At 42.6% G+C, this 14,776-nt stretch overlaps 1 long non-coding RNA gene across 1 annotated transcript; it reads left to right on the forward strand.

Annotated features, from left to right (window-relative positions):
* The first annotated feature begins 10,154 nt into the window (after positions 1-10,154).
* Positions 10,155-14,291, forward strand: LOC144684436 (uncharacterized). The gene is made up of 3 exons (XR_013577505.1): positions 10,155-10,259; positions 12,852-12,986; positions 14,243-14,291. It is a non-coding gene; the product is annotated as an uncharacterized LOC144684436 (long non-coding RNA).
* The last annotated feature ends 485 nt before the right edge of the window (positions 14,292-14,776 follow it).

Here is a 14,776-nt window from a genome sequence, read left to right on the forward strand (position 1 = left end):
ACCAAGCCGGAGTGGTAATATAGCTGCCCCTGCGACCAGAGAGAGGGTACAGCACATCACTGTGGGCCTCCGCGGCATCCAGAAGGCACTTGAGGGCTGCAGTCTTCTTGCTTTTCAGAGCCATGTCTTCTTTGCAACAGTCCTGGGCTGGAAGCACTGAATGCGGCTGTACTTTAAATGTGGTGCCTGGCGTGATGAAGCGGCAAGGTGACAGTGTGGCAGGTGAATCAGAGCCCGCCCGCCATCGAAATGATGTGTATCCCGGGAACGCATAATTAATGTGGCAGGTTTGGGACAATACGACATGAAAAGCCGCCATTGCAGTGGGTGGGTATAACATCATTTTACCCACTCACTACCACACTTAGTGCAAATCTGGGATGATTCCACCCAATGGGTGTGAATCAGAAAGCTTTCCAAGTAAATCTGGAGTCAGGCAGAGCTGCTCTCTCAACCCTGCCCTGTTTGTGTGTTGCATAGAACCCTTTGCTGAGTCCATCAGGAACGATTCAGGCATAAGAGGAGTGATGATACCAGGCAGTGGTGGCACTCAGGTTAAAGCCTCCCTGTACATTGACAATGTCACCATCTCCTACTCGAATCCACAGTTGGTGCGTAGACTGATCAGCATCTGTGACCAGTTCAAACTGGCCTCAGGTGCCAAGGTAAATCGTGGCAAGAGCGAGGCCATATTCTTTGGGAACTGGGCTAATTGATCCTTTGTCCTCTTCACCGTCAGGTCAGACTGCCTGAAGGTGCTGAGGATATGGTTCAGAGGGGCAAGGGCATGCGTTAGAAACTGGAAGGAGCAAGTAGATATGGTTAACAAGAAACTGGGCGTGTGGGAGCAACGCTTGCTCACCATTGCGGATAAGAACCTGGTTTCCAGGTGTGAGGCGCTCTCCGTGTTGCTGCACGTGGTGCAGCTCTGGCCCACTCCTCACCCCTGTGCAGTGACGTTCACCCGAGCCATCTTCCGCTTTATCTGGAGGTTGAAAATAGACTGTGTTCGCAGGGATACAATGAATAAACCTCTGGACCTGGAGGTCACTGAGCTGAAAACCTCAGAGATGCAACTGTAGAAAAATATCTCCTCTTCACAGTGGAGGGAGAAAAAAGTCAATGGCTCCTTCTGGCCATTGACAAATGCTGACTCTGACATGCAAAAAGTCATCCAACCTCCTACCTTCAGGTGATACAGAAAGAAAGACTTGCATTTACCTAGTGCTTTTCACAATCACCAGATGTCTCCAAATGCTTTACAAGGAAATGGTGGATCTTGCCAGATGGTTCCTTGAGCAGACAGTCAGAGTCATTTGGCAGAATGCCTCATCGCCAGAACTTTCAAACAAGCACCAAGACGTAGCTCCCTGTCAGATCCTTCCTATCCGCCCAGAGTCTCACCCTGTCCGCATTTTGCCCTCGAGGTGGCTATGGTGGGGAAGAGACTGTTGTCCACCTCTTGTGGAATGTGCCTTTGCAAAGAAGTTCTGGAGAGAAATGCAGTGGTTTTTGTAGAGGTTCATCCTGAGCAGCTCTGTGACAGAGGACTCTGTGCTCCACAGGCTGTTCCCAGGGACACACACCGAGACAAACATCAACTGCAGCTAGATGATCATCAACTCAGTGAAAGCTGCTCTTTGTTCTGTCCAAAACTTGTTGGTCTTCCCAGTGCAATGAGTTTTTTTTTGTAAAAATATACTTTATTCATAAAATATCTTCAATCACATTCCAAACCATTTCAAACACAACATTACAAGGGTACAATCCACGTTAAACTTTTACAAAATGTATCACCAGGTGCATCAGTACAAACAGTATTACAATCATTTACAGCCTTTCATTTTGATCTGTACAGCCCGAGGGGCTCTAAACAGTTCCCAGTCTCTCGGTGCGCTGTGGTAGAAAGGTCTTAGACAGCGACCCTTCCCCATTGCGCCTTTGCGGCAGCTGCCCCAAGCTTTAGTGCGTCCCTCAGCACGTAGTCCTGGACTTTGGATTGTGCCAGTCCGCAACAATCGGTCGGGGACAACTCTTTGTGCTGGAAGACCAACAAGTTTCGGGCAGACCAAAGCGCCTCTTTCACCGAGTTGATGATCCTCCAGCTGCAGTTGATGTTTGTCTCGGTGTGTGTCCCTGGGAACAGCCCGTAGAGCACAGAGTCCTGTGTCACAGAACTGCTCGGGATGAACCTCGACAGCAACCACTGCATCTCTCTCCAGACTTTCTTTGCAAAGGCACAATCCACAAGGAGGTGAACAACGGTCTCTTCCCCACCACAGCCACCTCGAGGGCAACGTGCAGAGGGGGTGAGCCTCCTGGCGTGTAGGAAGGATCTGACGGGGAGGGCCTTTCTCACCACCAGCCAAGCTACGTCTTGGTGCTTGTTGGAAAGTTCTGGCGATGAGGCATTCTGCCAAATGACTTTGACAGTCTGCTCGGGGAACCATCCCACAGGGTCCACCCTCTCCTTTTCCCTCAGGGCCTCTAGGACGTTACGTGCTGACCACTGCCTGATGGACTTGTGGTCAAAGGTGTTTTTCTGCATAAATTTTTCCACCAGGGACAGGTGGTACGGCACGGTCCAACTACTTGGAGCGTTCCCAGTGCAATGAGTTGTCCCAACTGAGTGCAGCAGATGGCACATTCCAAAATCCAGGTCTATATGCTGAGGGCTGCACTAAAGCTTGGGGCAGCCACCACAGAGTGGCAATGGGGAAAGGTCACTGTCTAAGACCTTTCAACCATAGTGCACCGAGGGGCTGGGAATTGTATAGACCCCTCGGCTGTATGATTCACATTGAATGTGTGCAGTGAATATTACACGTATCACAATTATACTGAAGCACCTCAGAGTGCAACATGATCTATGTAGATAACTTAAATACCATTGCACTTTCTGTAATGACCATTTTGAAATGTTTTGTGATATTCTTTCAGATATTTTATGAATAAAGTATATTTTTGCAAAAATAAAGTTGGAATATAGTTCCACAGGTGTCAACAGTCCTCTAGAATCTTCCCCCAAGCTTGTGAGCATCACTGGTATTGCAATCTGAAGGACATCAAAGCCAAATCCAATCCTGTCAGGCATGTCTCAATGGTAGCAGTCTCAGCTCTGAGTCAGAAGAATGTGCGTTCAAATCCCACATCAAATCACATCCAAATCAAAACCCAGATTTGAGCATGTAATCTAGGCTGACACTCCAATGCAGTACCAAGGGGCACTGCCTGAAGTGCTCTCTTTTAACTGAGAGCTTAAAACAAGGCCTGGTCTACCCTCTCCGTGGGCAGAAGAGATTCTATATTTTGTAGAAAAGCAGGGAGTTCTCCCCGAAGTCCTGGCCGTATAAAATCCTACAACCAATATCACATTGCTGTTTGTGATCTCTTGCTATGCACAAATTAGCTGCTGCATTTCCTATATCACAACAGCATCTGCACTTCAAAAGTAGTTCATTGACTGTGAAGCGCTTTGTGACAACTGGTGGTCGCAAAAGGCACTATCTAAATACAAGTCTTTCTTTTATTTAAATATACTTAATTGACTGTAAAGAACCTTGGGACATCCTGAGTTAGTGAATGGTGCTATATAAATGCAACTCTTTCCTTCTTTCATCCCTGACATCTACTGACATGCCTTTCTAGCAGGAGTCAGTGTCAGGGCTCTGCATCAGAAGCCCAGGAATATGGTAATGACCCAGCCTGCTTACCCTTCCCCCAGTTGGGGTACTGAGGCCATTGCAGTGAGCAAACTACTGCCTCAGTTGAGATCAGCTGATTCATCACAGACTCTGAATCAAATCTGAAGTGTTCTGGTTTACAAAGTATAATGTTAATTTGTAAGAGCGCTTCTGTTTGATTAGCAAGAGCTGATTGTAAAATACAGAAGCATCTAACATAGAACTGTGAGGATAGTTGTGTGTGGAAATTGAAAAACCAATAGCTGATATAATAAAATAGAAATTACCTATGAACGCGTACCTGACAGATTGGGGCATTTCAAATTATGGGAGGTATGTTGTGGGGTAACTAGGATTAGTGACGCTCAAGCTTTACTGACGTGTTTTGGAGCTTGCTTGATTGCCTTGGGTCGATGGAGAGAAACTTCTCAGAACTTTTCTTGAATTTGCCTCAGGTTTTCAACCCAGGACATTGGTGGAGGAGGCGGACAGTTGCCGGGGGTGGATGGGGGATGGGGAGGCGCTGTTTCTAAGATATTACAATGAGGAAGGCTGCATTGTTTTTTCCATTCAATTTTCTTATATTTATAATTGTGCCTGGGCTTAAGTTCACTGTCCAATGGTTTGTGCTGGAAGGCCCCATGTTTAAAAGTACGGTAATGCCCTCCACCTCGGTGGTTATGCACCTGCGACACAGGGCTCACATGTGAATGTTGACCACTTGGCTGGAGTATCAGTGGGAAACTGGCACCCCTGAACTTTCACCTCAGCAAGCAATAATTGCCTCCAGCAGACGAGGGTGCGGTGAAGGAAATGAAAAGAAATGGGAAGCCCAATTTGTTTTTTTATTTTTCAGACTGTTCCTATCATAACTTGGGCCGTCGCACTAGCTTCAGTCCAAAGAAAGAAAGCGAACCAGCTGACAAAGTCATAGGTTTGAACACTGAACCATCGCAGCAGATTACGGTACTGTATGATTGTTGGAAAACAGGACAAAATCAACCCGAGTGTACTGCAGCGTCCAGAATCCAGGCAAAGGTTTACGACAAAGATAAACTTAGCAACAGCCCATGGAACAAGATTGAACAGCCCTATGGCACTGAGTTAGCTGAAACCCAGCCTGCCAGACGTGACACAGATGTTCTAGAACAATTACATGAACTAGACCTTGCATTAGAGCAAGAAATGTATGATACCTCTTACAATCAACCAGCAAATGATGATTTAGAGTCTGGGCTATTACACTACGATGACAAACCCTATAGCACAGGGGAGAATTCCGAGGGGGATAGCAGTGTGTGCTTGGAAACAGCCACAGAGTACGGGTCAGATGAGGAAGACGAACTAAGTGATGGGACTCCAAGTGAGTTTCAGAAATGGTCAGGTGTGGAAGATTTAGTCAGTGACCAAGAGAAACAAAGCCCGATCTCCTCACATGCACTGAACAGCAGAGAACTGGAGGAAGCAATAAACACTGTAACTAGTATGTCAATCCAGCACTCAATTAGCAGTTGTGAGATCAACATTCAGACATCAAAACACCTAGTGCAGCAAGCATTCAGTGCCCTCGATCACATTAAAAGAGGATGCAACCCTGAGGTAAGCATAGTACAGAAACCTACGGAAGAGGCTGAGATGAGTGGTTTACAGCTGTTGGAGATGGCTCCCCACACTAAGTTACCAGGCTTTGATGAAGTGGACTATCAGAGGAAAAGTGAAAATGGGAACAAAAAGAGTAAACCATGTAGTGAAGGCCACCATGTGATTCCCATAGCTGTGGCTCCTCCAAAATGCTATCAGCTCCCCGTGTATGAAGTGGAAAGGAGACATGGAACTGATCCTGTGGGACGCACTCAACCAATATCAAAAGTGCTGAGTTGGACTCAAGGTGACCACAGGCCAGTAGTGAAAGATTGCAGTTCTGATGTTCTGAAGACTTCGGACACTTTTGCTGATGGGACGCAAACTACCTGCTTACTGAGAAAGCAAGTGAATGATGAAGAGTCTGATAACAACTCGGCACTTGATAAAAGTTTTATCTCCTTACCAGAACACATGGGTACATTGGCAACCAAGAGTCAGAAGAAAATGAATATATTAACACATGCTCACCATCAGAACACTTTCCCTGTAAGTTTCTAAAATCCCTGATGTATTATATCTTGACTGTTGTCATTAATGAGATTTACTATTTTATATGTACCAGATTTTACTGTGAACTGCTCTTTATTGTTTTCTATATATCAGACTGCACTATTTTGCTCCCCATCATGGGTAGAGTGAGCAGCACACCTTTAAAAGCAGTGGTAAAATGCAGGGAAATGGCTATATAGATGTAAGTTGTGGTATATTAAAAGATGTAATAATGATTTATAAATGCATTTTCTTTCTTGCTATAGGCTCGTATAGGTCGCATATCTATGAGAATCCCAGCAGAAGGCAGCCATCAAGAATATAGAAAGCAGTGCATGTACTTGTCGGGCAATAAAAAAATCCGCATTACTCAAAGGTGAATTTCCTATTTAGTTTTGCCTTTCTGATTATGTGTAGTTACAGCACAGTTATCAGTGAGCACGGTGTATTTTTTGTGTATCTAAATAATTTTAAAGTAACAAACAATTACACTGTGCTCCATTATTTGATGCTTATTCCCATCCCAGCAATTCTTTGTCCACCAGCAGAAATGACAAAATAAATTAACGGGATTGTCTTGGCCCAAGTTAGCAAAGTTTGCTAGATTCTCTGTTTAGAATGTCAATTTTGGCTCAGTTGTTAATACTGTTACATTTGAGTCAGAAGCTTGTGGGCCCACTCCAGATAATTGAGCACATAATTCAAGCTGACACTCCAGCAAAGTACTAAGGGAGTATTGCACTGTCAGAGGTGCCGTCTTTCAGAAGAGGCATTAAACAGGTCCCCCCCGCCAACCGCCAACCTCTCAGGTAGATGCAAGAGATCCCATGGCACTAGTTAGAAGATGAGCAGGCAAGCTATCCATGTTGTCCTGGTCAATAGTTATCCCTCAATCAGCATCACTAAGGGCAGAGTGTCTTGTGATAATCATAATGCTGTTTGTGGGAGCTTGCTGTGTGGCTGCTGTGTTTCCTGTTGCAGTAGTGACTACACTTCAAAAAATAATTTGTTTACTAAAGTGCTTTGGGATATCCTGCGGTCGTGAAAGGCACTATATAAATGCAAGCCTTTCTTTCACCCCTGACGTCTAATCACATACATTTCACATAAATGCAGAGTCTTTAACCCAAACTGTCAGCCCTGGAAGCAGACGGCAGTATCCTTTTTCCAATGTGACATTTAACTGGATATGGTGTTTAAATGGACATCAGTCCTCTCTCACCGATGCCTTGGTTTGGAGAATTGCAATAAGAAAGACTTGAATTTCTGTAGCACTTCTCACGACCACCAGATGTCTCAAAGCTTTTTTTTTGTAAAAATATACTTTATTCATAAAATATCTTCAATCACATTCCAAACCATTTCAAAAACAACATTACAAGGGTACAATCCAGGTTACACTTTTACAAGATGTATCACCAGGTGCATCAGTACAAACAATATTACAATCATTTACAGCCTTTCATTTTGATCTGTACAGCCCGAGGGGCTCTAAACAGTTCCCAGTCTCTCGGTGCGCTGTGGTAGAAAGGTCTTAGACAGCGACCCTTCCCCATTGCGCCTTTGCGGCAGCTGCCCCAAGCTTTAGTGCGTCCCTCAGCACGTAGTCCTGGACTTTGGATTGTGCCAGTCCGCAACAATCGGTCGGGGACAACTCTTTGTGCTGGAAGACCAACAAGTTTCGGGCAGACCAAAGCGCCTCTTTCACCGAGTTGATGATCCTCCAGCTGCAGTTGATGTTTGTCTCGGTGTGTGTCCCTGGGAACAGCCCGTAGAGCACAGAGTCCTGTGTCACAGAACTGCTCGGGATGAACCTCGACAGCAACCACTGCATCTCTCTCCAGACTTTCTTTGCAAAGGCACAATCCACAAGGAGGTGAACAACGGTCTCTTCCCCACCACATGTCTCAAAGCGCTTTACAGCCAATGAAGCATAGAGTTCAGTCTGCCCAGTTCGTGGCATGCCTGATTTCTACTGATTTAACCTGGAGCACCACAAATTGACCACACTGACCTCTGTGGCTACCTCTCTAATTGTCTCTCCTGTTAACCTAGGTTACGCATTAGATCTGAGCATAATTTACTCTTTTTTTTAAACATATACTTTATTCATAAAATATCTGGAAGAACATTACAAAACAATTCAAAATTGCCATCACAAAGGTACAATCAGATTCAACTTTTACACATGGATCACGAGGTGCATCAATACAATCAATGAATATTACAACCAATGAATATTACAACCATTTCAGGTCATTACAGATGTTTAACATCTCAGTCAACAGATTGTGGCACTTCCAAATAGTGCAGCACTGCATTGGTGCTCGATTGGAGTATTAATCTAGATTATGTGCTAAAATCACTGGGCTGGAGCTTGATACCATGGCCTTCTAACTCAGGTGAGAGAGCTATCACTGAACCAAGACTGACAAATGAACAGCAAATTTCTTTGTGAGGTAATAAGTATTGAAGATTCTTTGGCTACCTTAAGATATAATAGACAGATCTATTAAACCATATGTAACTATTGTTTTAATACAGTATTAACCTCAAATATATTTTCATTTCATTTGTGCAGCTGCAACATTGTACCAGAAGGAGTGAAAGTGAGACGGAAGAAAACCCCAGAGGTTTCTCCTTTAACCAACAGGGAAAAAACACAGCATCGAAACTATATGAAAAAAACAAAGTTAAAATCGGAGCAAACACTTGGGACCAACAATTGGACTAGTAAGAAAACAGGCCCAGATCCCTGAAACCAAAAGTTAGTTGTGTCATAAGAAATCAGGTGGACGTAAAAGATCTCATGGCACTGTTTCAAAGAAGAACAGGGGGGTTATTCCCAGTGTCCTGGCCAATATTTATCCTTCAATTTTCAATCCACATCATTAAATATAAATTATCTGGTTTATCACGCTACTGTTTGTTAGAGCTTGCTGTGCACAAATTGGCTGCCATGTTTCCTACGTTACAGCATTTACTACACTTCAGAAGTACTTCATTGGCTGTAAAGTACTGAGGCTGTGACAGCCACCATATAAATGCCATTCTTTTTTATCTACTGTGGGGAGAGCTCAAAAAATTTTTTAATCGCGATGGGAAAGTTGATTCAAGAGCAAAACACTGAGGATGCTGGAAATCTGAATGAAATAAAAACGTTTATCAGTCTAAAATGTTAGCTCTGTTTCTCTCTCCACAAGTACTGCCTAACCTGCTGAGTATATCGGCATTTTATGTTTTTACTCCAGATTTCCAGCGTCTGCAGTATTTTGGTTTTGGACAAGTTGATTATTCTCATTTAAGAAATAGGAGCAGGAATAGACCATATGGCCCGTCAAGCCTGCTCTACCATTCAATACAATTGTGGCTGATCTTGGCTTCAACCCCACTCCCCCGGCCGTTCCCCAGATCCCTTGATTCCCTGTCACAATGTGATAGGGGAAAAATGATGGTCTGTTTAATAATTCTGTGTTTAGAATTCATGGTCTAGTTCTACTTTCATAGATGAGATGACAGAAATGATTGAAAAGATGGCATCTGGATGCCTGCCAGCTGCACAAGGAGAGCCAAAAGAGAATGGTAGCCCGCGCACAAATGAAGAGGAGTTGTTCCGCCGCTTTGCAAAACTACCAGGGCGAAATAAGGAATACCGTCAGCCCTACAGCAGACATCATGGGAACAACAAAGAGAGAAAAGGTCTAGAGCTGCGTCACCAGCAAATGCAGTGCAGCTCACACAAGAACAGTCCCGAGAAGGCACTGGTTGAGAGCGACAGCAGTGTAGATGTGGAGGAAATTTTTCGAAGTTTTGCAGGTGAGGTGTTTAAAGAGGAATTCCCGTTAATGCCTTTTAAAGAAATAAAACTGTGTCAGGGTTTTATTTTGTCCTTAGTGCACAACTGGTCATTGAAGGAGAGTGTCAGGCTTGTTCATGAGTCACAATGTAATGTAGCAGAGGGAACTTGTTGAGTTGGAAGGTGGGTTGGTTAAGTTTGTGATGTTTTCCCCCTGAATTTTAAAATGTTTTGATTATGTTTAGCTACTTATTTAAGCTATGAAAATTCAGCATGTAATTCAGCATTCATACATTTTACACTTATAGAGCATTCAATGAATGGATGGGAATCTGTCACAGAGGTTTTGGTGTGATTGGCTACAATGATTTTTGCTTTAAATGTGTTTGAGGAGAAAGCTGAAATCGGGAGGAAAAGTTTTGCGTAATATGATTGGTGAATAATGACAAACATAACAAGAGCAGAAAATAAACAGCCAGAAAGGAGAAAAGATTCATATGTTTTCACTTGAGATACTATAACTTTATGTCTTAGGACAGAGCGAATCTTTTGATAGTCAGTTGTCAGGATGCAGCGAGGAAGAGATAGAAGTAACAAACCTGGACAAAACATTCTTCACAAGGCGAGCGCGAAAGAAAGCTCAAAAGGTGTGTTATGATTCTGGGTACTTTTATGAAACTGTTTTACAGCAAGTTCTGTTAATTGCTCTTGTCCGTTATGATTGAAAAGCTTCTGTGCAATCTGTATCAACAGTAGGTCAGTTTGAGATCATCTACAATAAAAACAGAAGATGCTGGAAATACTTAGTAGGTCTGGCAGCATCAGAGGGAGAAAAACAGAGTTAAGGGCTCAGGTCGATAACCTGTTATCAGAACTGAGATCATCTATATGTCAATCAGTCTAGATCACTATTTTCAAAAATGGCACATTAAGCATTGACTGCACATGTTAAAATCATTAAAATATTTATTTACAGATACAGAAATGAGAAGCTCTAAAATTCCCACATGTGCTATTGATACAATCCAACAGACAGATCAAGTAATAACATAAAAGGAAAATACTTGGGATGCTGGAAATTAGGATTTCTGATGAAGGATTGTTGACCTGAAATTATTCTGTTTTTCTCTCTACATATGCTGCCTGACTTGTTGAGTATTTCCAGCATTTTCTGTTATCTAGATCCAGTGATGAGTTACTTACCTTTTGGAGAAAAATCCTTGGGAAATAAAGTGCTTTCTGAACTATTGATTTCTGTCTAAAGGACACTGCTTAGTGCAGCAGTAGTGTATATCCAGTTATATATTATCTATCCTGGCTAATCTGAGTGAAATTAGTCATTAGTTTAGGCATGAGTAACAAATCTTAATATTGGTAGTTTTTTGCCGTGCATTCATATCTGCTGAAGCTGTAATCACAGCCAAATGAACATTTATAATCATTATTATCTGGTTTTGAATGGATTTCTCCAAAATATATATATGATAATGTCTGCAGCTTCTGCATTAACCCTACTCAGTGTTTTTTTAACAACTCCAGATTTGTAGCCTTAAAGACACAGACATTTCCATCAGCAAGTTATACCTGAAGAATAATGCATTGTATTTTACATAGTATAAAATGTTCTTGCTTTTACAAAACAAGGCATTCTCTGATTTGCTGTAAGCAGCGTCAGAAGGGATTTGCTAATATAAATATACATGCATGTATATAACATATAATATGTTGAATGGGTCACAACATTCCATTTCAAAATACATTTGAAAACCCCAATGCCCGGTTGTATGACAAAATCCACTTCAAAGGTGTTAATATTTGGATGCGGTGGATGCCTGTTGGTGGTGCTGTAGTAGGGTATTTCAGTCACATAACATTAAGCTGAAATAAAACAATTGTAACTGGGCTGTAAGAAAATGTTGAGCCTGCATGCAGTTGCAGGCTTTTGCCATGAAGCGCCACGTGAGGCAGTCTCATTCTGAAGCTCTTTAGCACAAACTAGCAGTCAATTTGGTATAGCTAATTAAAGGAGATACGTATTAATATATAAATTTATATAAACATATACATTTAAAACCTTTTTCAATGTCCTGTTCCCTAACAGCTCTAGTGGACAACCTCACCCCAGGCTGGGTCTGCCTTTCTTTTCGATTTTTCCCTAACACCAGCCTCTAGATGGCTCTGCAAACCCAGAGTCTGCTCCGCATGGCCACAAGCCAGAGCTGTTGCCTTTGAAACTCTTGTTATCATACCCCTACCCATTTGGACACCAGCTTCCCCACCTGTGGCAGCTACTGCGATATCTGGCAACCTAACTATCAGTGTTCCCTCTGATTTCCATTCACTGTGCGTGGCCCGTTTCTTGGACTGCACTTGGACTAAGATTGCCTTGCATGCAGTATCTTAAAGTGACTACTGTTTGCACGTGGCCTGTTTGCCCCCTGTGCAGTGAGTTCACGATTGTTGTGCAGACATACATCCTCAAAGCTTAGAGAGAACATTGCACACCACCCTGCTGGCTGTTGCTTTGGCCTATTTCCGCTTCCTCAAAAGAAGCAGAAATTCATCCTTGTCAATTCTCCAGCCATTTGTTTGTTATGAAGCAATAGTCTATAATTCCTGACATCAGTTGGCCCTGATTTCACCCCCCCACCCAATCCCCACCAGTAGTGGCATTTTCCCATCGATTTGTCATCACCCGCCCCAACCTCCGCACCCCCCCCCCTTCCCAACTTCCTCCTATCCCGCCGATGACAGCAACTTCTGGCCCAAGCACAAATCACATTGATCCATCCTGTTCAATGAGCACTGGCTGCCCTCTGGTACCTTCCCAAAGCGTCAGCTACATATCCAGCTTCAGGGGCACCTCAGCCCAGCCAAAATCTGACCCTCTACCAGCATCCACATATGTACTTTGGGCAGGAATCTTTGGATAGCAACTAAGAGCAGCGACTACAACTAATTCTTACCTCTCAGGGGACATGAGGTCAATTGCAGCACAACTGCTGCCACCATGACTCAGATTGAGCTTGGACATTCCTGGTCTGCACGGCTCTGTTACAATCTGGATAAACTTGCTGAACCATCAGGAGAGCCTGTGGTTCTACTTCAGAGTATTATGTAGAGCTCTTAAAGAATAAAAGATGAGCTGGTTAGAAGGAATTATTGTTTCCTCATTCTTAACTGCATTGCTCAGATGTTGCATGAATTACTTTGGTCTAATTTTATGTTTTCATGAGAAGGTGCAACACTCTTCAATGTCAGATTCATCTCTCAGTATGTCAGATGAGTTTTTCACTCCCAATCCTGAAATGGTCTCTCTTGGTTCCGAAACTTCAACTAATGCAGACGGCAACTTGAATCAACTTACAAAAGAGGTAAAATGGAACTAACTGTCCAGGACTTATCAATTCTACAATGTCCATTGCTCCTCTGAACTGCCTCTCTTTTTGCTTCTAATGTTTTGGTGGACTATTTTACTCACTCTTTGTTGCATTACCCCATTATCCTTGCCGTGGTGAAATCTAAGATGAGGAATTTCAGTTATCTGGGGAGACTAGAGAAGCTGGAATAAAAACAAAATACTGAAAAACTGAAACCTGAGTTATATAAACACAAAATGCTAGATACACTGTGGAGCGAGAAACAAAGTTAATGTTTCAGGTCAATGACCTTTAATCAAAACTGGGAAAAGTTAGAGATGTAACACGTTTTAAGCCTAAAAACTGTTATCTATCTAACTTCTTCCAATTCTAATAAAAATCATAGATCTGAAAAGTTAACTCTGTTTCACTTGCAGATACCACCAGACTTGCTGTGTGTTTCTAGCTTTTTCTGCTTTCATACTGGAGAGGCTGGGTTTGTTCTCTTTAGAGCAGTGGAGTTAAGGAAAGATTTAATACAGGTGTTCAAAATTCCAAGAGGGTTTGTTAGAGCATATAAGGCAAAACTGTTTCTACTGGCAGGAGGGTTAATAACCAGAGGACACAGAGTTAAAATAATTGGCAAAAGAACAACAGGAAAAATGATAATTTTTATTACACAGTGAGTTGTTATGGTGCAGAATACACTGACTGAAAGGGCAGTGGAAGCAGATTCAATGGTAACTTTCAAAGGGGAATTGGATAAATACTTGAATTGGAAGAATTTGCAGGGCTATGAGGAAAGAGGGGGAATAAGAACTAGGACTCAGCATGCCTTCTATTCTAACCCACTCTTTCCTAGAAACTCTAAACTCCCACTACCTTCTTTTCCAACATTCTGCAGATGATTTTATTTCCAAAATGTGGCATCACTTGACCACCCCTCGATTTACCTAATTTCCTGTGATCTGTTCAATGTTGATGACATTGTGCCTTTTATCTTTCATTAGACTTTTCAATTAAGAATAAAACATAACAAATAGAATTAAGCAAACCCCAAGTATTGCTGGTAAAAAATGGTTTTAGAACTACTTAGCACGAAAAAACTATATGTAATAGTCTGAAGAATTGTTGGGATGTTTACACTAATAGATGAGAGAATTATGGCAACCTTTTACCCCAGGACAATGTGCCAACATGAAAGCAGGAGTTACATGTTTTAGATAGCAAACAAAATCTCTATTAAAAGAAAGTTTTAATTGTTTTTTTAGTCCACTAGTTTTGAAGAGGAATTAAAAATTACCAGAGCGATTTATCAGAAAAATGCAGGCCCTTTGAGAAGCTCCAGCAGTTCCGATACTGATGATGCTGGTAGGTACATCAGCAGTGGGTCAAGCCGTAAAAGCGTGTTATGCTGGGTCATTAGTGTTGCATTCATCACTTGTAAATGTTTTGTTCCTTTTGGGAACAAGCAACTTTCTCAGCTTTGATCCATGAGTTATGAAAAAAGGATATGTGTACAGATGTGTGTACTCCCTTAGAAGCATTCCGGTCAAATCTGCAAAATGACGTGGTTACCTAACCAGAAATCACTTAACACCTGCTTGTGTCCTATAATAAACACTTAGATCACACAAGTAACGCTTGATGAGGCTTAGTGTCAGGAGGGTTGCTGCTAATTACAGTGACCCAGTCGCTACCCCAGCTGAGGCTGGAGACCAAACCTGTGATCTTCCTGATCCAGATGGCTGGGTCACCAGGGAAGGTATAAAACACTTTTAAGAAACCCCGTAGTTTGGTGTCTG

This window comes from Cetorhinus maximus, chromosome 9 (genome assembly GCF_964194155.1).
Source record: "Cetorhinus maximus chromosome 9, sCetMax3.hap1.1, whole genome shotgun sequence".
Taxonomy (NCBI): Eukaryota; Metazoa; Chordata; class Chondrichthyes; order Lamniformes; family Cetorhinidae; genus Cetorhinus; species Cetorhinus maximus.